Source organism: Muscardinus avellanarius (assembly GCF_963383645.1).
Source record: "Muscardinus avellanarius genome assembly, chromosome: 9".
Lineage (NCBI taxonomy): Eukaryota > Metazoa > Chordata > Mammalia > Rodentia > Gliridae > Muscardinus > Muscardinus avellanarius.
Genome location: NC_137795.1, coordinates 71,335,891 through 71,363,554, shown reverse-complemented (window position 1 = coordinate 71,363,554; position 27,664 = coordinate 71,335,891). Strand labels below are relative to the sequence as shown.

General features: G+C 33.6%; 1 pseudogene across 1 annotated transcript in view; it reads left to right on the top strand.

Moving 5' to 3' along the window:
• The window catches only part of LOC308266814 (neugrin-like), a 39,615-nt pseudogene that overhangs the window by 9,725 nt on the left and 2,226 nt on the right, over positions 1-27,664 (top strand). The window contains exon 2 of the transcript in view: positions 25,120-25,192. The product of the transcript in view is annotated as a neugrin-like (transcript). The remainder of the gene's footprint in view (positions 1-25,119; positions 25,193-27,664) is intronic.

Below are 27,664 nucleotides of genomic sequence, written 5' to 3'. Positions count from 1 at the left end.
ACTATAAGCGAACAAGTTTTCTTTACCCGCTCAAGGCATAAAAATCAACAATCTTAGACACAATATCACATATTAAAAGTAACAACCATTAGTAATAGACCCTTGAAAGAGTGTTAGAAAATAATATTAAGCAAGGGTTGATGAATGAATATAAAATATCTAAAAAACATCCAAAAAAGTAGTATAAAGATAGGGTTTCACTGAACACATAGAGTATAATGAAATCTAACTTTTAATAGCTATTCAAAATATCCAGTTAGATTGTTATATAAAAAGCTTATGCTATATTTTGTATATTTATTGGTGTCAAAAGTGTGGAGCACTTCCTAGCATGTTCCTATTTTATTCATTATAATACAATGAATTCATTATTCTTCATTATTTTCCACAAGTTCTGTGCATTATTTGAAAATAGTATAGTGGATCCATCATTATAATGACTTGGTAGGCCATGGTATTTGACATTCACCAACTTTAGAGTAGCAAGTCAAAATATTGAGTTAGAAGCCAGGCCTGGTGGTGCACGCTTGTAATCTCTACATTTGGGAGACTAAGACCAGAGGATTGCGATTTGTGGACAGCATCAGCTACTTAGTGAGGCCCACTGCAACTTAGTGAGACCCTGTTTCAAAATAAAGAATAAAAAATAGGGTAGGGGGTGCATCTTGGAGGTAGAATGCTCCTGGGTTCCATCCTCAGATAAAAAAAAATTGAGTTAGAGTATGATATCATAATCTCATGCTATATTCTGTATGTTTATTGGTGTTAAAAGGTGTGGTGCATTTCTTTATTAAAGTCTGAATGGAGCCGGGCGTGGTGGCACACGCTTGTAATCCCTGTGCTTGGGAGGCTGAGACAGGAGAATTGCACAGGTTCAAAGCCAGCCTCAGCTGGCTTAAGAGACCCTGTTTCCAAATAAAATATAAAATAGGTCTGGGAGTATAGCCCGGAGGTAGAAGGCCCCTGGGTTCCATCCCCAGTACCACCAAAAAAAAAAAAAAAAAAAAAAAACCCACAAAAAAAGTTTTTGAATGGCACACTGCATATGTTCTTTTTACTTTATAGCATTCTGAAAAGCCATTCATCTTTAAAATGTTCCATCAAGCAAACTGCAGCTATTTTTTATGTGATGGTATTTAAAAAGTTACTGTGAAAAGCACTTCATAGTTTAAAATCTTAGTGTTGTGACACAACTTGGCAACAGTCATTGGCTCTGGACTGAAGTCAATATCATTCTCAGTTTATAACATGATGAAGGGGCTACAAATACAGTTGTACCGGGAAAGAAATTTCAACCAAAACTGTTATATCCAGCATAAAATTTATGGAAAAACAAAAGTGTTTCAAGATAGTGGAATCTCAAACACTTCATAAATTCAAAGACAACCCTAGAGAACATATTTAAAGAGATAAACCATAAAGAAGAAAAATGAAGCAATTTTCAGAACCAAAGAAGAGATGAGGTTGATCAGTGAAACATCTAAGTAAAGAAGAAATAACATTCTACCGAACAGATAGATACCGAACAGATAGAACACAAAATGACAGGAAACAAAACTCACATTTTAATAATAACTCTGAACTTCAAAGGACTTAATTCACCAATCAAAAAACATAGACTGGAAATGTGGATTAAAAAACATAATCCAAATACATGCTGTTTGTAAGAAACGTACCTTACAACCAAAGACATTTTTAGACTGAAAGTGAAAGGGTGGAAAAAGATATCATGCTGATGGAGACCAGAAATCCGCAGAGGTAGCAATGCTGATATTCAACAAAGAAGATTTAAGCTAAAACACATCAGAAGAGACAAAGAAGGGCACCTTATTTTATTAAAAGGAACAATCCACCAAGAATATATAATGATAGTAAATATTTATGCCACAAATGTGGATGCACCCATGTTTGTAAAACAAAGCCTTCTGGACATCAGATCTCAAATACATCCAAATATAATAATATTGGGAGACTTCAACACACCTCTCACATCAAATACATTTAAAAATTATGTTTCTTAATTTAGATTAAAATGCTTTTGACAATATTTAGTATTGCCTTTACTTGCTTATTATTTGTGAGGTATTAAGTTTAGTTGAGAATTAAAGTATATTAGTCATCATATAATTGTATATAAAGGTACCAGTGGTGATAATGAAAGCGCTCTTTTTTACTATTCCCCATATTTTACTCCAGCATCATCCCATTGTGTAATAATGACAGGCATTTCTATGAGGTGCCCCTGAATCTGAAGTCGAATATGATGATTTAGAAATGTTAGTGATGATCCAGATGTTGTCATATAGAAATGTCATCATAAGGACCTATTTTAGAGTAAGAGATGAGGTTAAAATTTTTAAAAGATGAATATAAATGTTTCTTTTTAGCAAAGTAGATCCATCCACATGTTCAGGCACTGGATAATTTCTTTTAAAACTAGATTTATTTTTCTTTATTGACATATAAGATTCAAGTTACCCATAATAAATATAGTAAAATTACTTAGGTGGAATAAAAATGTTCATATATAATAATATACAATAGCTTTTCTCTAAGGATAACTTCATATATATATATATATATATATATATATATATATATATATATTACATCACAGAAACAAATAATGGTACAAGAGTAGTTATAACAATTGATAACATAAATATGCACTATTGACCAATAAATTATTTTCAGTCTATATGGATGATTTTCCTGATTAAATTATATTTGTTCTTTATTCAACTCAAGAACATACTATGAGAAAAACTTTATGTACATCAGTGGGGATGAAAAAAGAGAGATGTAATTATTATTTCCCTTGACTTGCAAACTTCTGGGAGACATATTTTAAAAAGCATACCAGGACCATGTGGTTTACCTAATTACAGTGAAATAAAAATACAGGGTGCTATTGAGTCTATGATGGGGTCACTAAATAATTATTTTAAAATTTAAAGCAAGATATTTTATATTTTGTAACAATTTTCTATTTTCATGTTGCCTGTGAATTCTATATACTTCTAAATATTTCTGAATTACTCAATCTTGTATATCCTGTCTACTTTTTTCATGGTATTTTTATTTTAATCCCACAGATTGAATCCCAGGGCATTCCAATTCTGAGCTATACTTGCAGTCCTATATTATTTTTTATTTTAAACAGGGCCTTACTGAGTGGCTGAGCTTCTCCCTAAGTTCTTAAGTCTGATCTTCAACCTGTAATCCTCCTGTCTCAGCCTCCCCAGTACTGTGATTACAGGCACGTGCCACCATCTCCTGACTTTCAAGATCCTTATTAACATGAATACTAATTTATATATTTATTCTATGATACGTGGACAATTTTAATCAGCATTTAAAATATTACATTATTTTATCTTAAACACAAGTGAGTTTTTAAAATAATTTTGAAGGGTTACAGCTTTGCTATAAACTCATACAAATTGAATTTATAATTAGAGTGCTGACACAATGAGTACTATAAAAGCATGAGCAGCCTTGCTATAAAAACCCGATGATTGCTTTGGCTTCCTGTGCAGAGCTTGTGCTACAGAGCCACAACAGTAGAACAGTTGTGGTTGCTGATAATAGTGTGCCTTACATATCATTCTTATCGGCTCATCAAATGCTATTTTTACATTACTTGCTGCTGAAACTTTTTTCTCTTGTACTGAAAGTGGCATTTACTTTACATTTCCATTCTGGGAAAATCGCCGGTAATGAGCAATCTCAATTAAGCTGAACTTCAATATGTCCAACTTTTCAATAAAGTAATAAATTAGATTTGACAGCAATTGACTTTGACATGTGCTGTCACACCCTATCAAACCAACAGCATTTTACAGCACTTCTAATCCACTTGGAGTTTGGATGGAAAACGTACCAATAGATTTTTCAGGAAATTCAAGCACTATTTGAAAGAAAGCAGGTAGATGAAACACTCTCTGTTGAAATGAGTTTCACTATTCCTGTAACCTGATGATAAAATAAAGAGCAAGGCTCTAAGAGGTCTTCAGGGGTAGCATTGCTCTATGTGATGAGAGCCAAGAAGGAGAGTGGATGGCCTAGACCAACTGATAAAATGTAGCCTGGATTCCTAGAAGCAAAATAATTTTCACCTCCCAAACCATTAAGAATACATGACTTGTTAACTTATAGTCACTGTATTATAAAGTTAATTTACTACATATGGAAAGGATTAGGAATTGGTTTATTATAAGTTACAGTTTCTTTGATGTGAATTTTACATTAATCAATGTTCTTCAGTTATAGAACCTTCCATCCCTCCTCCCTTTCTTCCTCCAGATTACATTATTCTATTGTCACTGACTCCTCTACAAACCAAATGTGGGATGTTTCATATATAGAAAATAATATATGATATTAAATACGAGTTTGAAAATATTGCATGCCTATAATCTCAGTACTTGGAAGCTGAGACAGGAGGATCACAGATTCACCGCAAGTCTCAGCAACTTAGTGAGACCTTCAGCAACTTAGAGATACCCTGTTTCAAAAATTTAAAGAATCAATAAAAATAAAAATAAATGGGGGGAAGTATCTTGAAGGTAGAATGTCTTTGGGTCCAATGTTCAGTCCAAAAAAAGTCATATTCAAAGTCACGCTCCAGATGGGAGAAGAGAAAATAGAAATAAAACACCAAGGCTAATAGTTAAAATTGCATTAAGGCAACTATATGTAACCAGGCATTTATGCCAGGAAATACTAGTAAATTCTCTTCCTAAAGAACCTGGTGAAGTGGAGTTTGAATAATTAGAGCAGATATGTGTTGTATTTCATAATAAAGTCCAATTTGGGTACTTAGGGTACTTCCACAATAGCATGTAGCTAACTACCTCCTTATCCTAATATAAACCAACCACCTTCCTACATAACTGTAGTCTCCATCAACATTCTTATCTTCTCATTTTAAGTGATGAATAAAAATGCAAATGAAATATTTGTGAAGCATATGAAAGAAAAAATATTAGCTTACTATACAGAAAAAATGATCCAGAGAAAATTAAGTTTATTTAGGAAAAATAATTTTAATCACACACACATGCACACACATACATGCATACACACATGCACACACATATGTATGTGTGCAGGCACACACATACAGAGGTATCTTTGATAAGGGGGGCTGTTTGATGGCTTGAAGTGACTGAAAAGATGGATATGAAATGGAAAGATCCTCTGAATATAAATAGAAAGTATAGCAGTAGCAAAGATAGGTTGTATCCATGTCAACCAATGTAATAACCATTAGACTCAAAAACACTCACTGCTAAAGACAGAAAAGCTGAAAATGATACATGGGGTCAAAGTTCTCCTTTTGGTGGTGGTTTATAGGTACATGCCATATCTGCTTTAAAACTGGATTGGCTGATACTCTTGAAAAACCTTACTTAACAGCCCGCACATATCCTACTTTGCATCTGACCTCTACTAACTGGGCCTAGTAAAGGCTAGTTGTAGAGTAATTGGAGCTGCCTGGTGACTACCTGCTTGCCATACTTTTCTCTCAAGCATCAAATATTAACATAGAGTTCCAAGTTGAGCCCTTAGTTAACTGCACTGCTGCTCTCTTAAGTAATACAGAGTCAAAACTTTGCCTAATGAAAAAAATGAACTAGATGAGGAAGGTGGGACTTCAGAGTAGAACAGTACTAGATATGCTAACTGTGGCCCCAGGGAACAATCTATGCCCTCATTAAAACAAAATATTATTTCTGTATTCCTGATACAACTGGGCTATGAATGTGACAGATGCAAAATTCAGCAAAATGTTTGAAAGATCAAACCAAAGTAAGATCCCAAAATATATGTAAGAATGTTTCAGAAAAAGTCGTAGTTTAAAGGGCATTTTTTGTCATATTGAATCTTGAAACAATTTGATAAATATCTAAAACTGAAAAACAATCAGACCTTCTTCTTAGCAGCTAAATAAAACAGCAACAAAACCCCAAAAGAATGTTTATATTTTTATTTTTCTCAAAAATATTTTTCATTTGGGAGGCTGAGACAGAAGGATCAAGGTTTGAGGACAGCTTCAGCTATTACTTAGTGAGGCCCTTTGCAACTCAATGAGACCCTGTTTCAAAATAAAGAATAAAAACTGGGGGCTGAGAGTAAAACAAATTATTAATTAGCTCAAATTTTTCTCTATTGATAATTTATCAGTATAATTTAATAATATAGTGCACAAAGCTGAAAAATTATCTCCCCCTTTTCAGAAAAAAGTTTGCCAATTCCTAATCTACCTCGACGGTCCCCAGACTAGCAATATCAACATCACTTGGGAACTTTCTATAAATACAAATTCTTGAACCCAACCCAGAACTACTAAGTCAGAAACTTTAAGGGAAGAGTCCAGCAATTTTATTTAACTGGTCTTCCATGTGATTCTAATTTGCACCCCAGTCTTAAGATTCATTGCTCAGGACAAAGGACCTGATTCTTATTATAAAAATAATTCCTATCCTGTCTTTTTTTTTTTTTTGCATATCTTCAAGCTAGGGGTATTTTTTTTACACTATTTTCCTCATTGAAGAAATAAAAAAAAAGAAAATTTCAAGACTCTTCCAAATTATGTAAACTTCAAATTTCCATGTGTTTGAGTATAATTTTAAATATACAAATCACAAATGCACCATCAAAGTGTATGTTATGGTATTGCTGAATGATAGAAAAATATGGAGAATTAGAAATGAAAAATTTACCCATTGAGGTACAGTGTATTTTCACAGACATCATCAAGTATTCAGGTGGAGCTGGGTGTGGTGGTGCACGGTTGTAATCCAGCATTCGGGAGGCTGAGACCAGAGGATTGTGGTTTAAGGACAGCCTCAGCTACTTAGTGAGATCCTCTGCAACTCAGTGAGACCCGGTTTCAAAATAAAGAATAAAAAATAGGGCAGGGGGTGTACCTTGGAGGTAGAATGCCCCTGGGTTCCAGCCCCAGACCCACGCACACAAAAAATATTCAGGTAGATTTTGGTCCACAGGCCCTTCTTAGGACTACTGAACTTTCAGAAGTCAAGACTCTATATTCACCAAGTCTCCTAGGCTCCTGAAAAGATCTGAGAAGAAAAAAATTAAGTGGAGAAAAATAATAACTAAGAAAATAATAAGTAAGAAATAACCAAAAAGAAAGAGAAAAAATAGCAGTATCAATAGTAATTACAGCTTGTCACTTCTAATATGAAATTCTAAAGAAGAAAAAGAGATAATGTAAATAATGATGTTTTATTTGTTTATTTTTGTTTCTGGTATTGAGGATTGAATATGGAGGCATTCTACATTTGAGGTACACCCATCCTATTTTATTTTTTACTTTGAAATAGGGTTCATCAAGTTTCTGAGAATGGTCTCGAATCTGCAATGCTCTAGTCTCAGACTTCCAGGTACTGGTGATCAGGCATGAACCTCCACACTTGGCTAAAAATTCTGATCTTCACTGTTTTCTGAAACCTCCATGTTCTACCCACTAAGCCTGTCAGGAGCCCAGAAGATCATTCCACAAACCTGTTTGACAATTCTACTGTTGGGAAGGTTATATATGAATAATATAACCACCACCACCACCACCAAGCACATATTATTAATATTGATAATTATTTTTAATTATTAATTACAATTATTTAATAATTAATATTACTTAATATTAATTCTAGCATTTGGGAGGATGAGACAGAAAGATTGCAGATCTGAGGCTAGTCTCAGCTATTTAGATCCCATTCAAAATAAAAAAAACATATGAAATAAGTCTAGGGGTATAGTTTGAAGGTAGAATGTCTCTGGGATCAATGACTAGTACGCCTTTCCCCTCTTCACAAAATAATCTCTTTTAAAGGATATGAATTTTTTTAAGTACAACAATTTCTCTTTAGACTTTTGATGAACAAAATTTTTAGTTTAATGCTATCCCATTTATTAATTCTTATTTTAATTTTCTTAGCTTTGGGAGTCTTATAAAGTAAGTTCCTACCTGTGCTTATATGTTGACATGCTGAACCTATAATTTATAGTATCTGTTCTAACTTCTATATCAAGGTGACTCCTGTACAGCATGAAATGTAAGGGTTTAATTCCATTTTTCTACAAATGGATAACGAGTTTTCTCAAAATTATTTGTTGGAAAGGCTGTATTTACTCCAACATATATGTCTGGCACTTTTATAAAAAATCAATTGGTTGGAAATGTGTGGATTTGTTTCTGTATCTTCCATTCTGTTCCATCTATACATGTGTCTGTTTTTGTGCCAACAGCATGCTGATTTTACTATAGCTTTGTAATATAATTTGAAGTCAGGAATTGTGATGTTTTCTGCATGGTTCTTATTGCTGCGAATTGGTTTGGCTAGTTTGCATCTTTTGTTTCTCCTTATGAAATTTAGGGCAGATTTACCTAGGTTTGTAAAGATGGATATTTTGATAGCTGTTGCTTTTATTACATAGATAACTTCACTTTTTTTTTTTTTTCCGGTACCAGAAATGCAACCAAAACCGGATCTCACTAAGTTGCGAAGGGTCTTGCTAAGTAGCTGACGCTGTCAGAGAACTGCCATCTTCTGATCTTGGCGTTCCTAAATGCTGGGATTACAAGGGTGCACCACCATGCCTGGCCTCATAGATTACTTTTGGTAAAATGGCCATTTTGATAATTTTATTTTTTAGTAGTGGGGATTAAACTCAGGGGCATTCTACATCTGAGCTACACTCCCAGCCCTATCTTTTATTTATTTTTATTTTGAAACAGGGTCTCACTAAGTTGCAGAGGACCTCACAAAGTTTCTGAGGCTGTTCAAAAACCTGAAATCCTCCTGTTTCAGCCTCCCAAGTAATGGGATTACAAGCACATGCCACTACGCCCAACCCATTTTGATAAAATTTATTCTGCCTATCCAAGAGCAAGGGAGATCTTTCCATCTTCTAATATCTTCAACTTCTTTATTTAGTATTTTATATTTTTTTATTCTAGAGGTCTTTCACCTTTTTGGTTAGTTTTATTCCTAGATATTTTATTGGTTTTGAAGTTATTGTAAAGGAAATTTTTTTATGAATTTTTTCAGTTGATTTATGGTTAACATATAAAAAAGCTATTAATTTTTTTAGGTTGATTTTGTATTCAGCTACTTTGCTGAATTTGTTAATCAGCTCCAGCAGTTCTTTGGTTGAGTTTTTTGGGTCTTCAAAATATAGGATTATGTCATCTGCAAATAAAGATAGTTTGAATTCCTTTTACATTATTCTCTTATTAGTCTGGCAAGAGTCTGGAAGACTATATTGAAAAGGAGTGGTGATAGTGGGTCTCATGAATGGAAATAATACCCACTGAATATTTGTAGATATGTATGAACATCAATCTCAGTACTTTGTATTGGGAAGGGGGAATATCGAGAGGTAAGGGGAGGAAGGCCCACCAAGTGCTTTGTGCATGTATATCACTCTCAACATGGTATACATTATGATGTGGTTAGTGCATTATAATGCACTAATAAAAGTCCAGTATAAAAAATTAAAGCTCGATTAGAAGACCTGGAATAGCTTGAGACTATTCAAAACAGTTCTACAGGAATTTAAGTAAAGTGAAAAAGATGGAAAGTAAGAGAAATAATATTTGCGATATAATAGTTGAAATGTTTTTAGAATTGAAGGAAGATAAAATATACTCTAACTTATAAAATGGGTAAAACAAAAAGGAGGTTTTGCAAAGATATGTACTAAAATTATAGAACATCAAGAATAAAGAGGAATACTAAAAGATACCAGATGGAAAAGACTATTACAAGTGAATGACTACCTGACTGACAATATCTGGTAAGCAAAACCTGAATCAAGAAGCAATGGAGGGAAAAACACAATTAATTAAGATTAATCAGAATATGTATGTCTTTGTGTATGTGCGCATATATAAGGGAGAAGCCCAGAATGCAATACAAACAGTCAAAATGTAAAATAAATAAATAAACAAATGACTAAAGCAAAGAAACTAGGAACCAATGAACAAATGATATAAATTCCCACCTCCCCTATAGATCCAAATGAACAAAAACTTCTTTTAGATAATCACTCAGAGCATTTCAACTTAAATCCTTGAGAATTCCTTATGCAGCTATTGCTCATCTTGCACTTGCATGTGATGGTTGCTATGGGCGACCCAGAAATGAAACCAATCATGACACTGTAATTTAAAACTAAAACAGCTGGCAAAAATCTTTCCTCTCAGAGCATGTTGTCGTAGAAGTAAATGAAAAGGTCGGGAGACTTTTCATTTGCTTCTGTGATAACATGAACTACTTGAACTAAGAAACATATTAATGTTTCCTCTGAAGCTTTCTATTATGTGTCAGGAGCCCCATTCCAGGATATCAGAGTAGAGGTGATAGAAACAGACAGATGATAGAATGAAACAGTTGGTCCTAACACAAAATAATCAGGCATCTTTATATTTCCACTTTACATTATAACAGGAAACCTGATTAGTTTCTGTGGTTTTACCTAAAAATAAACCTGACTCAGGAAGAAGTTTTTATCTATATGCACTGATTCTTATTATACAAGGATTTTTTTTTAAAGGCACAGTCACATCTTCACAGTATACACTTTATACTTTTTATATAGAAGAAAATAATCTCCAGAGGGTAGTGCCCATATATAATTTCATATATTATAAATATTATAATAATAAAGCTTTTCTTTTTTTGTGGCACTGGGTTTCCTAGAAGCCCTTCTACCTCCGAGTTACACTCTCAGACCTATTTTTTATATTTTTTTATTTGGAAACAGGGTCTCTTAAGTCAGCATGGCTGGCTTTGAATCTACACGATTCTCCTGTCTCCGCCTCCCAAGCACAAGGATTACAAGCGTGCGCCATCACGCCCGGCTATAATAAAGCTTTTCTTACAAAATAATTTCAATTTGAGATTCTGAACATGACTTATTGATAAAAAAAAAACCTGCAAGAAATACAATTTTATGTTTTGAATGATTGTTATTCTCGTTGGAGTTATGTAAAATCTCAGGGTAGTTTTGATTTGCATCTCTCTGATTGCTAATGATGCTGAGTATTTTTTCATGCATTTATTGGCCAGTTGAATTTTGTCTTTTTTGAAGTGTCTATTTAGTTCACTTGACCATTTTTTGATTGGGATATTGTTTTCTTAGTGTTGAGTTTCTTGAATTCTCTGTCTATTCTAGATATTAGTCCTCTATTAGAGGAGTAGGTGGCAAAAATCTTCTCCCATTCTGTTGACTCTTGGTTGAGGTATTTGCTAGTTTCCTTTGCTGTACAGTAAGTAGCTCTTCAGTTTAATGCAACCTCACATATTAATTCACTTTTTAGTTTCCTGTGCTTTGGGAGTCTTGTTGAGAAAGTTTTTACCTGTGCCTATGTGTTGCAGTGTTGGACCTATGCTCTCTGCAAGGAGACTCAAGATCTCTGATCTAATTTCCAAGTGTTTGATTCAGTTTGAATTGACTCTTGCGCAGGGTGTGGAAGTGGGATTTATTTCCATTTTTCTGCATATGGTTAACAAGTTTTGCCAACACTCTTTTTTGAACATGCTATATTTTTTTCAGTGTATTTTTTTGGCCCATTCGCCAAAAATCAATTGGCTGATTTGTTTATGTGCGCAGATTTGTTTATGAGTTTTCTATTTTGCTCTATTGGTCTTTGTATCTGTTTTGTGCCAGTACTATTCTGTTTTTATGACTATGAATTTGTAAATATACTTTAAAGTCAGGTATTGTGATTCCTCCTGTATACAAATGGCAATCATTCAAAACATAAACAACAACAATTGCTGGCAAGGATATGGAGATGTCGGAACTGTAATACATTGTTGGTGGGACTGCAAATTAGTGCAACCACTTTGGAAAACTGTATGGAGAATCCTCAGGAGAATGGGAAAAAACTTACCATATGATCCAGCAATACCACTTCTAGGTATCTACCCAAAAGAATAGAAACCAAACTACCAAACTAATGCATGCATATCTATGTTAATAGCTGTACAATTCACCATTGCCAACTATGGAACCAGCCAAGATGTCCATCAACAGATTAATAGATTACAAAACTATGTTTTGTAAAGAAAAAAATGACAATTACATCATTTACAGGAAAATGGATGGAACTGGAGGACATTGTGCTAAATGAGATTAGTCAGTAACACAAAAAAAATATCAGATACTCTCCCTAATATGTGGAAGCTAAAGATAAAATGGTTTACAGGAGGACCTCTAGAAGAAGAGATACTATAGATGAGCAAATAAGGTGACCTGACTGAGGGGATGGGAGGGGAAAGGGGGAAATTCTCTAATGCTCACATGATGTTCTTTAACAAACATAACAATGTCAATCACTAAGCCAAACATGAAAAGGAGGGAGGGGGCATAAATTGGGTGGGAATTGGGTAAGGGCTAATTGGATGATGTACACATGTATGTCTCAACATCTTGTACCCATTAAGATGTATGACTACAATGCACCAATAAAAATTAAAAGAAAGAAATAAAATGTTACTATTTTAAAAATACGGCATTATAAACTTTGTATTTAAAATTAGAACACTGACTCTACCAAGTGGACTCTCACTCAGAGTACAAAATATAATTTAAAATTTGTATAAAAGACTAAATGGTAATTCTAATTGCAAATGATCTTTAAGTCAATGGTCTTTTGATTAAGTTTGTGTTCTAGTTAGCTGAAGAATATACAGAAGTTCTTTGACTTAGGATGGGTTACATACTAATGAACTAATGGTATGTTGAAAATATTGTGAATAAAAAGAACACTCAAGAGCATCATAGTTCAGCCACAGAGATCACTATAGAGTATCAGTTGTTCACATTAGAAGCCTCTAATCATACCCCTTTAGTCACATGGCTGCCTGGGAACTCAGGCACATTTTCACCATACAGAATCATAGAGTATATCACTAATCCAGGCACAGATCAAAATTCAAAGCTTGCAATACATTTTCTACTAAACATGTATAGTTTTGTGCCACTGTAAAGTTGAAGAATTATGAGTTGAATCAGCATTAAATCAAGAATCTTCTGTAGAGTACAAATGACTCTTGTAATTTTAAAATTATCATGAAGAAATTTGCAGAAACAAGATTGATACACTGAATACTGAATATATTTCAAGTGTGATGGACTCTTCTTAAAAAAAAACAATCAAAGACATGAAGTACAAGGCCAAAATGTAGATGAGCTCATTTAAAATCAGATACTAGCCATCTGATAATGACTCAGAAGTCAGGAGTCATAAACTGAAGACTGATCAATTCAAGTAAATAAAACAATTTTAAAAAATATGCATGATCTAAGCACCATAATTAAAAGTTAGAAAACAAATGTCAAAATATAAAAACATGTTGAATTCATAGTTGTAAAAATAATCGTTTTTGTGATAATGGGAATTGAGTCCAAAGACATTCTACTTTCAAGCTACATTTCCAGGCATGTGTATATAAAATATATATTTTTTAATTTGGAAACAAGATTTACTAAGTTGATGCAAGCTTCAGTGAATTGTTGAGGCTGGCTTTGAACCTGTGATCCTCCTATCTCAGTCTCCTAAGAACTGGGATATTAGATGTGGGCTATCATGCCCAGAAGAGGTAATCTCTTATATATAAAAGGTTTCTAGAAATGTATAAGAAAATATAATACATTAAATAGAAAGTACAGATTGACTAAAAGTCAAATATAAAATATAGAGAATGTAAACATAAGGATTCACAAAAAATATAAAAATCACAAAAATATGACAAAATGCTAGTCCTTTCATAATAAAAAATTGCAGGTTGAAATGATACTGATTTCATTCCCTTCTCAGGGAACTGTCAAAAATTTAAATTTGATAATACATTTTATTTTAAGAAAAATAGATATTCTCACCCAGTTACTAGTTCTTTAAGTAGACAAAAACAAAGCACAAACAAAACTAAAGCAAGGGTTATAAATTGATGCTATTTTTCCCTTTCAGGAAACATTTCATTATATAAGGAGACATTTTGTTATATAAGGAGACAATGTTGTCACAGTTGAAAGGGATGTTGTTACTGGCATCTAGCGGGTAAAAGGCAGAGATGAGACATGGTATTGGGTCATACACAACACAGCCACAAAGAATCACTGACCCAATTGGTAAATATTATTGCTACTGAAAAAACTTACTGCATATTACAATTTTATAATATTGATTAAAAATTACGTTGCGTATACAATATAGCTATCACGTGCAGGAATTTATCCTTTGATTGCAGATACATGCTATGAACAGGAAATATTTGAAGTATGGTAAGACAAAACAAAAACAAAACAGTAAAATATCATAAATATAAATAAACATTGAAGTCGGTCGTGGTGGCGCATGCTTGTAATCCCCACGCTTGGGAGGCAGATACAGGAGATGGCACTGGTTCGGAGCCAGCCTCGCTGGCTTAGGAGACCCTGTTTCCAAATCAAAAAACATAAAATAGGTCTGGGAGTATAGCCCGGAGGTAGAAGGGCTTCCAGGAACCCCAGTACCACCAAAATAACTAACTAAACAAACAAACAAACAAACAAACAAACATTGATCAAATTTTGATGCATTTTATATCATTGCAAAATGAAGAGATGCTCTTTATGTTTCATTAAAGAACTCTATTGAAGCTGTATTATCAAGTAAAACGTATAGTGCTAACAAGTGGTGTATAATTTGCTAACCTTGGAATTGAAAAAGAGGGGGAAAAAGGAGTTATATTCAATCTTGAATGGAATATGGAATGTCTGGAAAGACTCAGACCACAGAAGAAAGAACCAAAAACTAATATTGGATTTGGGTAAGGAGAACAATGATCAGTTGTTTACTGAAAAGTATTCCCTAAATCAGAATATGCAAGACAAATATTTCAAATGAATCCTTAGTAAGTGGAACAAAAATAGTCAAGAATAATAATTAATAAACAAATACATCACATTTGGGGCTGTGTTGTCAACCTAAGCAGGTCAAACTTATCTTTTATTTCCTTTTAACATGGTGTTGTAGATGTCGGTTGGTGGTTCCACGCATTTTCATTAGGAGACAGACTTGGCTGGGACAGCTGAGAAAGGAAACTTAAACACTATCCTGAATAATTCAAAACATCCAAATAAAAGGAGGAAAGGGCAACTATGAATAATTCTACATGTTAGGAATGGAAGTTGAAGCCACTGGATCTGTGAAAATTGCAATTAAAGTACAGGCGAATCTTGTAATAGTAATTATTTTTAACATTAGCCACAATCAGTGAGAAAATAACAGAGAGTGATTTTCTTCACAGTTATGACTTCCAAGAGACATTGCTGTGTGGTGTTTCTTCCAAGCTTTAATAAAAAATATGATGATAAATGGCTCCTGATAATATTTTAAGGCAGCCAAGATTAAAAGATAGAGTTCTTGTTAATAATTGTGTATTAGGTGGAAGGAATCTGAGCATGCAGAGAATGACAAAGGAGCTACTGTTGGTTGGAAAGACACTGCCTAAGCTACATTTATTTTTTTTAACTTGGCTTATTATTATCAGAACTGTAAAAGTTAATTCTCATTTTCTTATTTCTACTTCCTCAAAATAAGCTTTTATACACCTGGATATTCAGTTATCTGCTGCATGAAAGGAATTACTACTTTTAAAGAATCTTCTTATGGAGACAATGTGTATTTATTATAATAATTAAAAGTTTTAACCAACAGAATTAAAATAATGACACAGATTAATTGTCCTGCTGTTGAGTGGTAGTGTGGTTAAAATGGTTTCTTTCATCACAGGTTATATTTCTATCCGGAAATTATTTTTATTGGAAATAATGTTATCTTGGCAGTTCATGTGGTATCATGACAAAACTAAATATATACTCACTGTAATTTTTTCTTTGGTACTTAGGACGGAACACAGGGACATTGTACCTCTGAGCTACACCCCCAGCCCTATTTTAAGACTTTTTTTTTTTTTTGGAAACAGAGTCTCACTGAGTTGCTGAGGTCCTCACTAAGTAGCTGAGGCTGTCCACGAACCGCGATTCTGCTGTCTCAGTCTCCTGAATTCTGGGATTGCAATTGTGTGCCTGGCTACTCACTGTATTTTTTAAAGTAAGGAAGGGTTTTTTTTTTTTTCTACAAGGGCATGCATGTTATCAAATATCAATATTTTGTTAAATACACTAATCTCTTACTATGGTTTGCTGTTGTTTCTATTTGACAACTGAAAATAACTTAAGTTTCAAAATAAACATTTCATTTCTTTAGAATTACCTTAAACTAATATTGTGAAGATGCTGTTATACCTGATTCTGCTGACATCCATATCATCAGAGATTCCACCTTTGAAACCAAGGAAACAAGATGGTACCTCCAAAGTGGACAGCATGCAGCACGCACATGAGCTACTCTAAGCAACAAACCTCATTAGTCTTCCACACATTACAGAAATAGCTACTTCCAAATCACTAGATCAGTAGAAACAAGAAGGAAACAATTGATAAAATGCTTAAAAAACTCAGGAAGATTTTATTCTCAGCAAGAATTATGCTACGATTTATTGAATGTTAAGTATTATTTCTTCTTTGAATATTTACTGATAGCAAAACTATGCTGTAGCCAGAATCTTCTAGAACAGGCCTCCTCTGTTGTTCAGGCTGCCTGAGCAAGAAGTATGCTGTTAAACATTGTTAGGCTGCCTTGCTTCCCCCGTGAAGTCTATAGGCTAACACGAAGGAGCTGACATTTAACTAACAAAGTTTTACTGAGATGAATGATTTGAGCCAAGTGGCATAAAATGCCTTCAAAGTGTTAGGAAATTGAATCTAAGAATCAAACTATGCTGAACAGAAGCCTTCTGGGCTTGCTTTACATCCATGTCAAATGTTCAACTTTCTTTTTATGGGAGAACTTGAGACTAAGGCTCTCCATGGTAATTCCTGTAGTCTTAATTATTCTATTAAGACCTAATACATTGTAATATAAATAACTTGTTTAGCCAGACATGGCGGCACAGGAAAGTAACCCTAGTACTTATGAGGCTGAGGCAAGATGAAAACAGGTTTGAGGCCAGCTCTAGCAATTTAATGAGGCCCTCTGCAACTAGTGAGAGCCTGTTTCAAAGTAAAACAGGGACAAGTTTGGGTTGTCGCTCAAAGGTAAAACATCCCTGTGTTCAAACCTCGGTAAAATTAAATAAATTAATAAATGAATTAATAAATAAATAACTTCCTTAGGGTCAGGCAAATGAAAGAGGTCAGCTTAGACTTGAATCCAGGTAAACTAGCTTTACATTCCTAGCTTTTAAAGTGCACATTTTCCTGCCTTCCTGTAATAAAATATCGGTAAGAAGGAGAGAGAAAAAATTTAGTTGTTGTAATTCTTTCAAATTATGTCCAACTTCAAATGCAAAATAGAAAATCTGGTGGGAGAATTGTGATTATTTTTAGCCCACAACAATCTTACATTTTAGTGTTATTAATAATGATGCAAAATGACAAGGAAATTCAAGAGACTCCCTGGGAGGCAGTTTCTATAGGAGATCATCCAAACAGACTCATTTTCTTCCTTGGTGTTCAGAGTAAACCAATAAAAGTTAAACATAACATACTGAGCTGAACAAGAAAGGAAAGCATGCCAAGGGCAATGGATAGATTTTTAATTTTCATGTGTACAGCCTTCCTCTCCTTGGTTGCCTCGCTGTGATGAACGAGGTGAGCAACAGACCCTCTGTAAATTTTACACTCTAGATAAATTACGAGCAGAGTAACACTGCATAAACCTCAACACTCTTTCCCAGCAACAACAACTTTGACTTTACCGTAAGGAACCTTCTGCCCAGAGCCAGAGCCTGGAATATTTAAAGGCTCACGTGTAAACTGTAAAGTTTGCCCTACCTTATATCAGTGAGGAATTGAGTTCAGAAGCCATTTAAATGTATTCACACTTTGCTTCCTTTTTTTTATCTTTCAAAATAAAGTTCTAAGCAGAAAGAATTAGAGACAGGCTAAATTTTGTTGTTATAATATTTAAATTTTTTTGTATATTGTAGCTATACATCTTAATCAATTACAAGATGATAGAGGCATATATGCACATATCATTCAATCAGTCCTTAACCAAATCTCTTTTAACAAGTTAAATATAACTGGACATGATGGGGCATAACTGTAATCCCAGCATTTCAGGAGGCTGCAGCTGGAAGATCACCAGTTTAAGGCCAGCCTGGGTAACTTAGCCAGACCCTGTATAAAATTAAAATAAAAAGGGCTGGAAAGGTAACTCAGTGGTATGGTACTTGTCTATAGAGAAGGCCCTGGGTTCAATTCATAGTACCAATATATATATATATATATATATATATATATATATATATATATATATTGGTACTATGAATTGATATATATATATATATATATATATATATATATATATATATATAAATTTTACACTCTAGATAAATTACGAGCAGAGTAACACTGCATAAACCTCAACACTCTTTCCCAGCAACAACAACTTTGACTTTACCGTAAGGAACCTTCTGCCCAGAGCCAGAGCCTGGAATATTTAAAGGCTCACGTGTAAACTGTAAAGTTATATTTAACTTGTTAAAAGAGATTTGGTTAAGGACTGATTGAATGATATAAAAAAAAAAAATATATATATATATATATATATATATATATATGTACACACATACATACAGAGTCAAACATATTTGAGTGATATAAAAAATATAAAATTTGTACTCTTAAATTTGGGTTAGTTTATTCATTAATCATTTGTATTCTCTATTAACCTCCACAAAAAATGTATTATAAAATCTTTTACAGATAACTATTTTATTGTTATAACTGGTAGTATATTTTACAGACATTTTATTCTTTCCTTAACTGATATAGGCCTCTTTTTGTACTTGGTACAATGCCTGGCAAAATGCAATAGAAATACATTCAGAAAAATCAAAGTAATTTAGAAATATATGAAGTATATAGACCATGTTGTCTTACTTCCTTATCTATTTTAAAATAGAAAAGAAAAAATGGAAATATTCTTAAAGCTCACTTACAAGAACCATTCCACAAAGATAATGCTTTATCCATGCCATAAAAATCTATGCAGGAAAAACAATAAACAAAAACAATAAATGTTTACTGAATTTAAAAACTACCCATGATATATTTATAAATGACAACAATATAATTTTAAAAAGTAAAAATGGTAAAGCTGGGCGTGGTTGCACATGCTTGTAATCCCCACACTTGGGAGGCTGACACAGGAAGATCGCACAGGTTCGAAGCCAGCCTCAGCTACTTAGTGAGGCTCTCAGCAACTTAGTGAGACCCTGTTTCCAAATAAAATATAAAATAGATCTGGGAGTATATCCCGGAGGTAGAATGCCTCTGGGTTCCACACCCCAGTACCACCAAAAAAAAAAAAAAGTAAAAATGTAAAAAATAAGTGCAGATAAATATAGCATAATGACATCATTTCAAAATTAATAAAGTTAAAATAACTAAATATGACTTCTCTCACATATTCATATATTCATATTTAAAATGTGCATCAGTGCATAAAGTAAATTGTTATCCATTTTTATTTCATGGAGAGGAAAAGAAAAGAGGAGCTACAATGTTTATCATTATTTTAAAAATTTCTGTTTCCCACATAATGAAATTAATTCAAAAATTAGAATATAGAAAAGCTTAGTGAAAGAACAGAAAAAAGGGTCGGGATTGACCATGTTAATGCGCTCTGAGAGGGAAAGAGAAAGAAATGGGTATGCGGAGCTTCTGAATTAATGGTAAGTGTCTGTCTGGTCAAAACTATTAAGGTTGTACCCACGGGAAGCTGTCAGACAAATTTAGCTTGAGCTAGTGTTATGCCCCTAGAAACCTCCAGTTTTATTCCCCACAAAAAACAGTGAAGCTGTCTAGTAGAAGTGCACTTCTTTGCCCTTTCATGAAATAAGCAGGAAGGTAAATGTCACCAGCTTGCTTTTGCTTAAGATTTTCCTTTGTAATTGGGTAGCCCTCACAGAGCTTCTAAGTCCTATTCTGAACCCCTAAATTAGACTGATCCTTAAAGCCCTACAATTGAGTAGACTGCTTTCCCTGACCTTTTCTGTTTTCCTTCTAAATTCATTAGCTCAAAGACTATTTAAATGTACGATGGAATAGGGGTTTGCCAATAATCACAATGCATTCACAATGCATAATCAATCTTCTTCCCTTTATAGATTAAAAAATCTCATAGATATTATCTTCTGAAAAACTTTTCTTTAAGATAGTGGGATAGAAACTCATGTTCAAAGTTAAACTATATATTATAAGGTAAACAAATTTAAATTATTACTATTTTTTCTAGGGTTTGTCAAGGCAGAGAACAGATAATAAATAGTACTTAATATTTATTCCAGAGGTCTAGTCTAGTCTAGTCTGAAGAGCAAATCCAGCCGACTACATTAATTGTTAGCTGATAATGGTTGACAAAAGTCAAAACAGTATTTTGTGGCACATGAAAATCAAAAGTTCAAATACAAGTGTCCATAAATAAAGTTTTATTTGGACATCTGTGCTCTTTCATTTACATATTTATAATTGCTTTAAAACAGTAGAGTTTAGTTAGGGCTATAAAACCTAAAATGTTTACTATCTTTCCCTTTATAGAAAAATGGTAAAATTTGTGTATTTTATTTTTAATAAAAGATTATTCAAACCCAAGAAAAATACAAATTTATTTAAAAATTTTATATTCATTCTTTTCTATGTTTTTATCTAAATAGAAATAGAATGAAGGAGAATTTTTAAGGTTCAAAAACTCTAAAATGTGTATTTTCTCTGGACTATTAAACAAGAGATGTGAACAATTATCACAGAAGTTCAAAGTACAAAATCATTCAGGAACATGAATAATACCTTCCATTTTTGGTTAACTTGTTGGAACTTTTTTCTATTTTGATAGCCATGTTCAGTACATGCAGTTATAGACAGAGGATGATCCTGCATCATCTTTAAGTACCTAGATTTTTTTCTACATACTATTAATTTTACATTTCTAAAATCAACTTCAATTCACACAATTCTCATTAATAATAAATGTTGCTGTCTCTTTTGATCAAAGACATGAACTAATATAATAATTACATGTGAGGCAGGAATAATAACTCCCCACTGCTATTCAAATACACACATTTTTGTCTCCTCCAAATTAGAGGAAAGCATCTGGACAATGTTTCTGTTTGTTCTCTCAAGCTTCTTTCCCCTCCCCAACTTCACTTCTGCACTTCACCACAGAGAAGTACTTTTTATTGTTGATGGGTTTAGAGAATCTGAATGTGGTGGCTCGGCCTCTTGGATCATGGGTTCACGAGGAGGCACAGTCCTGCCTTCTCTCCCATTAGGCAATCACCTTGGATGGAATCTTTTGATCTTATAAAGAATATGTAGATTTGACCAGGGGTAAAATATAAGGGAATATGATTTAACCATGTTGTCTTAATCACATTCTCCTTTCCCATTTATGTTTAGTAAAAATGGTACTTTGATCTCCATAAGCCTGTCTTGGGTATCTTTGTTTTAGGTTGGCAGATGAAAAGCATGGTAATGCTTATTGACTTTTCAAGCCCCACCAATGCATACATCAATATTTGACTAATAACTTTATAATATTTTTATACTCAGAAGTCTACTTTCAAATACTTCTTACTAGAATTCTGAAATAATTCAATACAAAGTATTACAGAAAAGCTCAAACTTCTACAGCAGTGATGATCCCCCATATTTTCTTCTGTACCAGAAGAGGTTTAAACTTCCAGAAAAGTCAATTCAACAAATAACTCATTGAAGATTCATTAGATGCAAGACATCATGCTAGGAGACACAGTAAATTAAAAGCAAAATAAAACACTGAGTCATAAAATACTTGCAGTCTAATTGAAAAAGAGAGCAGTTAAAAATTACATTAAAGCTATTATATGAGGAAGTATAATAAATACTGTAAAAAGAATTAAAATAGAATGTTATAACATTTCAAAGGGAAATGAGACAAGTTAAATCAGGAAAGGTTTTATGTGTTGACTACTCAGATGTATAGAACTGAAGAATATTGATGGGAAGAGACTGAAGGGTGGGAGGTTCTGAAAATGGAGAGCTTTGTTATAAAAAGAATAATATGTGTAAAATACCTTTCCATATAAATTCTTTTTCTAATGAGAATCACAAGATACTTAAGCTGCGAAGTATAATATTAATGGAGCAGAACTCAGCTTCTTTTTTTGTGTGCTTGTTCCCCTGAACAGCTGTCTGTCTATCCAGCAGGGAATAATGTGGGCTCATTTTCCTATTCTGTCTGTCCTTCAGGATTGCCAAAATTGGCATTGATTAATTAAGTGACTGTGGCAGTGCTTGTCCCAGTGACAGGACATGAGTATGATCCTAGACAAGAGATAGCTTTTCAGGAGGAAAGGGACATTGAACTACTAAACTGAATAATTACAGGAAGCCGTTGCTTCATTATCCTCTAACATTCAGCGCGTCGTGCAATGGCCTTAGCCTTATTAAGTGGAAAAATGGACTGAAATGAATGACTGCTAAAGCTTCCCCCTACGTTCAGTGTAAGAAACAACAGAATGCCTGGGGTTGCTATACCCAGGGCTGGAGAAATGGGGTTCTATGCTTCCTTTTCTTGTGTTAAGTTATACTTTTCTACTTGACCAGGAAGGTCGCCCCTGTTTTCCAAAGCGAGAAACAGATCAGATAGTCCTTACGGTGTTCTCTGGGAGAAGATAACCACTTTTTTAAACATGCACTTTTAATACTACATTACTGACAGCCCCTCAGTATTTCTTGGGGACCCTACTGTTTAAAGGTACAACCCACTAAATGGGAGCAAGTGTTGGATATTAATGCTGAATTAAAACTGCAGGTAAAAATGGAGACACTGGCATATTCCTGTCTATGAGCTTGACAGAAAATTTATTTTGCTGTAGCTGAAAAGTAATTAACCTCCACTGTGAGAGAATTCTATTACTAGTAGCTATTCTGCCATGCAAAGTGCACTACATGGAAATGTTACAGGCTATCAAGCAGAAACGGAAGATTTGTCTGCATTTTAAACTGAATTTCCATTACTCTATTCTCTTCTCCTCTGTATCTCTTCTTTCACACCACCTTCTCTCTTATTTTAACTGCAACTGGAATTGAGACACATGGAACTGAAAAATAAGTTCAAATCAAGAGTGCCTATAATGCTTTTGTGAGAAGCTTTTTTTTTTTAGTATTTAGTATTTTCAAAAAAGCACCTTTGATGTGATGAAAAATACAGCACTAAAGATATTCAGCTATGATTGATTTTACAATAGATGTATCAAAAATCATAATCATTGAACACCAATGTCAGATAAATACTACCTGATTTGTACATAGAGTTGTTTCTGCAATAATTCTTATTTTATGAAAGCATATTTGTTTCAAAGCAAATGATGTATTAGACAACTGTTTGAACATAAGTAAAATTTCATGTGTGAATATGCCTGATCGTGTCAGCAAAAATTAGCAAGTGAAGATGGAAAGCTGAACTTAGCTAAACTGAGCCTGGTAGAAATAAATAAAACACTCAAATACTCACCTGAATCATCTCTCAGCCACCTCAGTTCATCATACATGTGATGAACCAGCACCACCCAGAGCTAATGCTAGAACTCTCCTTCCAGTTTCAGATAATTTCTTCCTATAAACCACTCTAACTCACAAGCTGCAACCATTCTAATGGTAACCTCACATCATTTTCAAGGTGAAGCTGCATATGGATTGTAATATTTATGAATTCCTTAATAATTTAACTGTGCTGTTTTCATCATATAATTTTTTCATCTTTCATGTGTCATTCATAAAATTTTCGGATTGTTGTCTTCCTAACCTACTTTTCCCATAAGCGCTGTCTTTTTTCCATTTCATGATTTTTGCAGAGAAACATATGCTATGTGACAGAGCAGAAGTGACCATACTTTATTATTATTATCATTGTTAATATATTGTTTGCTATGTATTTTCATCTAGGAAAAGCAGTACAGTAACCAGTCATACTTGAAACTATTATTTCAGGATGAAGGAAAATCTCTTTTCCTAGAAAGCAATTACTAGAATAAGGAGAAAAAAATTGTTTCAAGTGCCATTATTGATTTTCTGAAATAATAATAGTCGCCATTCTGCTACACCTTTCTACACAAGTTCCCACAGCAATAAGAGTAAGAGGACAATGCATACTCTCTGTGTTACGAATGAGGAAACCAAGGCTTAGTGAGCCCAAGTAGCTTTCTGAGGATTTGAAAGAAATGCTTTCTTGTTAGCTTCAAATATATGAAAGGCTATTAAAATTTATACTTGGAGATTATTGGAGTTTGTACTTAGAAATTATTGGCTTCGATGTTCTCATTTTAAAGCAAGAAATTTAGGCCCACATGATCTGTGCAAGTTATCCTAGATCCCCATTTCGGAGCTAAAGCGTAGAGTTCAGGTGCTCCAACTCAAAGTTCCTTTATCTTGTTCTGCTGCATTTTTAAATATCAAGGTGATCACACAAAATTAGTTTCTGAGAAGCTGCCTATTGTTCTACCTTTAAATTCAGCCAATTCTTCATTTCCTTCCATTTCTCTTGTAGAATGGCACACATAGTTGAGAACTTTCTAAAATAAAGAGTAAGGAACAACTAAATCGCATCCGTGTATTTCCATAAATAAAAAAAGAAACATCAGTCTTCAAATATCAAGTCTTTTTTTTTTCTTAAAACAACATCTAAATGTGGGTTATTTTATGGTAATTACTATTTATAACCTACTATTCTGGGAATTGAACTTTACAAATACGAAAGCCAACTTGTAAATTTTCCCTGACAGAGAATAACACTTTCTGCTTTAGAAAGCAGAAAGTATTGTAGATTCTCTCTGGGATCTGTCAGTCTTCATGACCATTAGAAAAGGCAGATGGGATAAACAAATTTCTGTTATTTGACCGCTATAGGAAAGTTGAGATGGAAAACAAAATCACCCTCTTCTTTGGTCTGAGAATAGCTAACTGGGCTGTCTGCCTTCACTCTAGGAAAAGGCCATGAACTGGTAGTGGTAGCTGTGGTTCAGTCTATTTTAGATGCCAAAAAAGCAAAACCTTCACTGTAAATTACAGGGAATGTAAATTTTAAGAATTACAGACTAATGGTTCCCTTCTTCTCCCCAATTACCTAATAGCCAGTGTGTGAGTGACAGGTATGCATTAACAGCATGCCACTCTCCTTCTCAAAGAAGTGACTGATGGCATGTTTCAGATGGGAAATGACTTGACTTAATAGTGGGCTAGAAGAAATTGGATATTTTTTCTTTTTCATATATATATATATATATATATATATATATATATATGCATTTAAAGGGACAGAAAATGATAGAATTCCAGAGTACTATTATTAATGAGAAATGTTTAAATACTTTTGTAATAGGGGTTTTGAATTATAATACATTTGGGAAAAAATTCCATTTCTCTTTCTCTTAAAATAATTTTTTTCAAATAAGCTTTTATTATCATGTAAAACTTGTGAAAATATTCACTTTTATTCTCTTTTTTTACATATTATGTGTTGCTGTTTTATATGTGCGTGTGTGTATGCTGTGTGTGTGTGTCTGTGTGATGTGAGAGAGGAAGAGAGAGAGAGAGAGAGAGAGAGAGAGAGAGAGAGAGAGAGAGAGAGAGAGAGAGATTTGGTATTTTAAACAAAAATGGATCAACTGAATATAAGGTTATACCATTAACAAGCTTCTCCTCATCCAGTTTATAACGTAAAAATGCTTCAACAAGAATTTACATCAAGGTCATAAAATACAAATAAAAGGTAGAATAGATTTAAATAATGTACATTAAAATAAAAAATTTCAAATTCTTTCTTTGAACTAATGACAAAGTATTTGAAATAAATAGATCCTCGGCAAATGCTTAATATTCATTTAAAGTTTTGATTTCAAAGTGATTTTAGTTCTAAAAACTCCAGATTGACTCTAAGTCTAGCTTTCTGGAGGATCAACAGATGTATACTTTATTTTACATTATGCTTCTTTAGCTAGGAAATTAGCAATAAAAATAAAGACCAAAAATCCAATTGTTATATAATCTCTAGATCAAAAAGTTTCTATTTTACTCCTGAAGTAGGAGAAAAACTTTTCATTTGCTCTCAAAAGTTGTAGTTTCTCTTTCTAATGAATGTATTTCAGAAATAAGGAATGTTGCCAAGCGTGGTGGCGCATGCTTGTAATCCCCGCGCATGGGAGGCAGAGACAGGAGGATCGCGCAGGTTCGAAGCCAGCCTTGCTGGCTTAGGAGACCCTGTTTCCAAATAAAACAATATAAAAATAGGTCTAGGAGTGTACCCTGGAGGTCGAAGGGTTTCCAGGAACCCCAGTACCACACAAAAAAAAAAAAAAAAAAAAGGAAGGAAAAAAAAAGAAATAAGGAATGTTAATTTAAAATTTTTAATGTTTTATCTTAAATACATATTCAAAGTCATCTTTTGAACTTGGAAGACAGGACAAGTGAAAGCATATAATATTTAAGTTTAAACCAGGAGTAATGGAAAGAAGTTAGAAAGAAAGGAATATAGTAAGCCATTTTTTTTTTTTTTAAGATTAACATATGAGTAGTAGTTTGGATCTGGATGAAAATGGAGAAAAAGGTGACATATGCAGATAATCTTGACAAGTGCTGAGTAATATCTATCTAAACATAAAATTTTGAAATGGACACATAATTTAAGAGATATTATGGGTGAAATAAGAGAATAATAAGCTAAGCAATATCATCCAATCTCAGAAATTCAAGGGTCTAATATTTTTTATGTGGAAGCTAGAGAAAAATAGGTAATAAAGGAAACTATATAATTGAGGAGAGTGACCGGTAAAATAGCAAAAGGGGACAGCAGGATGGAGGTGGGGAGGAGAAAAGAAAGGACTGATGGAAGAAAATGAATTCAAGCTATGCTATGCTTATGTATGGAGGTATTACTACAATCTCACTTTCATTTCCAGAGAGGGTGAGTAGTAGGCTAGGACCTGAAGGGAAACACACCAAGACTTAAATGCATAATTGTTTATATGACTTTGAATTTCACTATGATATATTTTCATATCATTTACATAATTATAGTGCATCAATAAAAGTATAAAAATAAATGCATTTGTTTGAGAAAATGTAAATACAAAATCAGAAAGCAAACTTTTTAATCTCTCTCTCTCTCTCTCTCTCTCTCTCTCTCTCTCTCTCTCTCTCTCTCTCTCTCTCTCTCTCTCTCTCTCTCTCTTTGATGGTATTGGGGTTCCTGGATGCCCTTCTACCTCCGGGCTACACTCTCAGACCTATTTTATATTTTTGTTTGGAAACAGGATTTTTTAAGCCAGTGCGGATGGCTTCAAACCTGCGCGATCCTCCTGTCTCCACCTCCCAAGTGTGGGGATTACAAGCGTGCGCCACCACTCCTGGTTTAATATAGACATATTTCTGAGAAACCAACTATACAGGAAGATATCTTAGAAGCAAATGTTTAGGATACTTAAGATCTGTCATTCTTCTTTTTCTTTTTTCCTCTTTTTTCTAAACTAAGGAT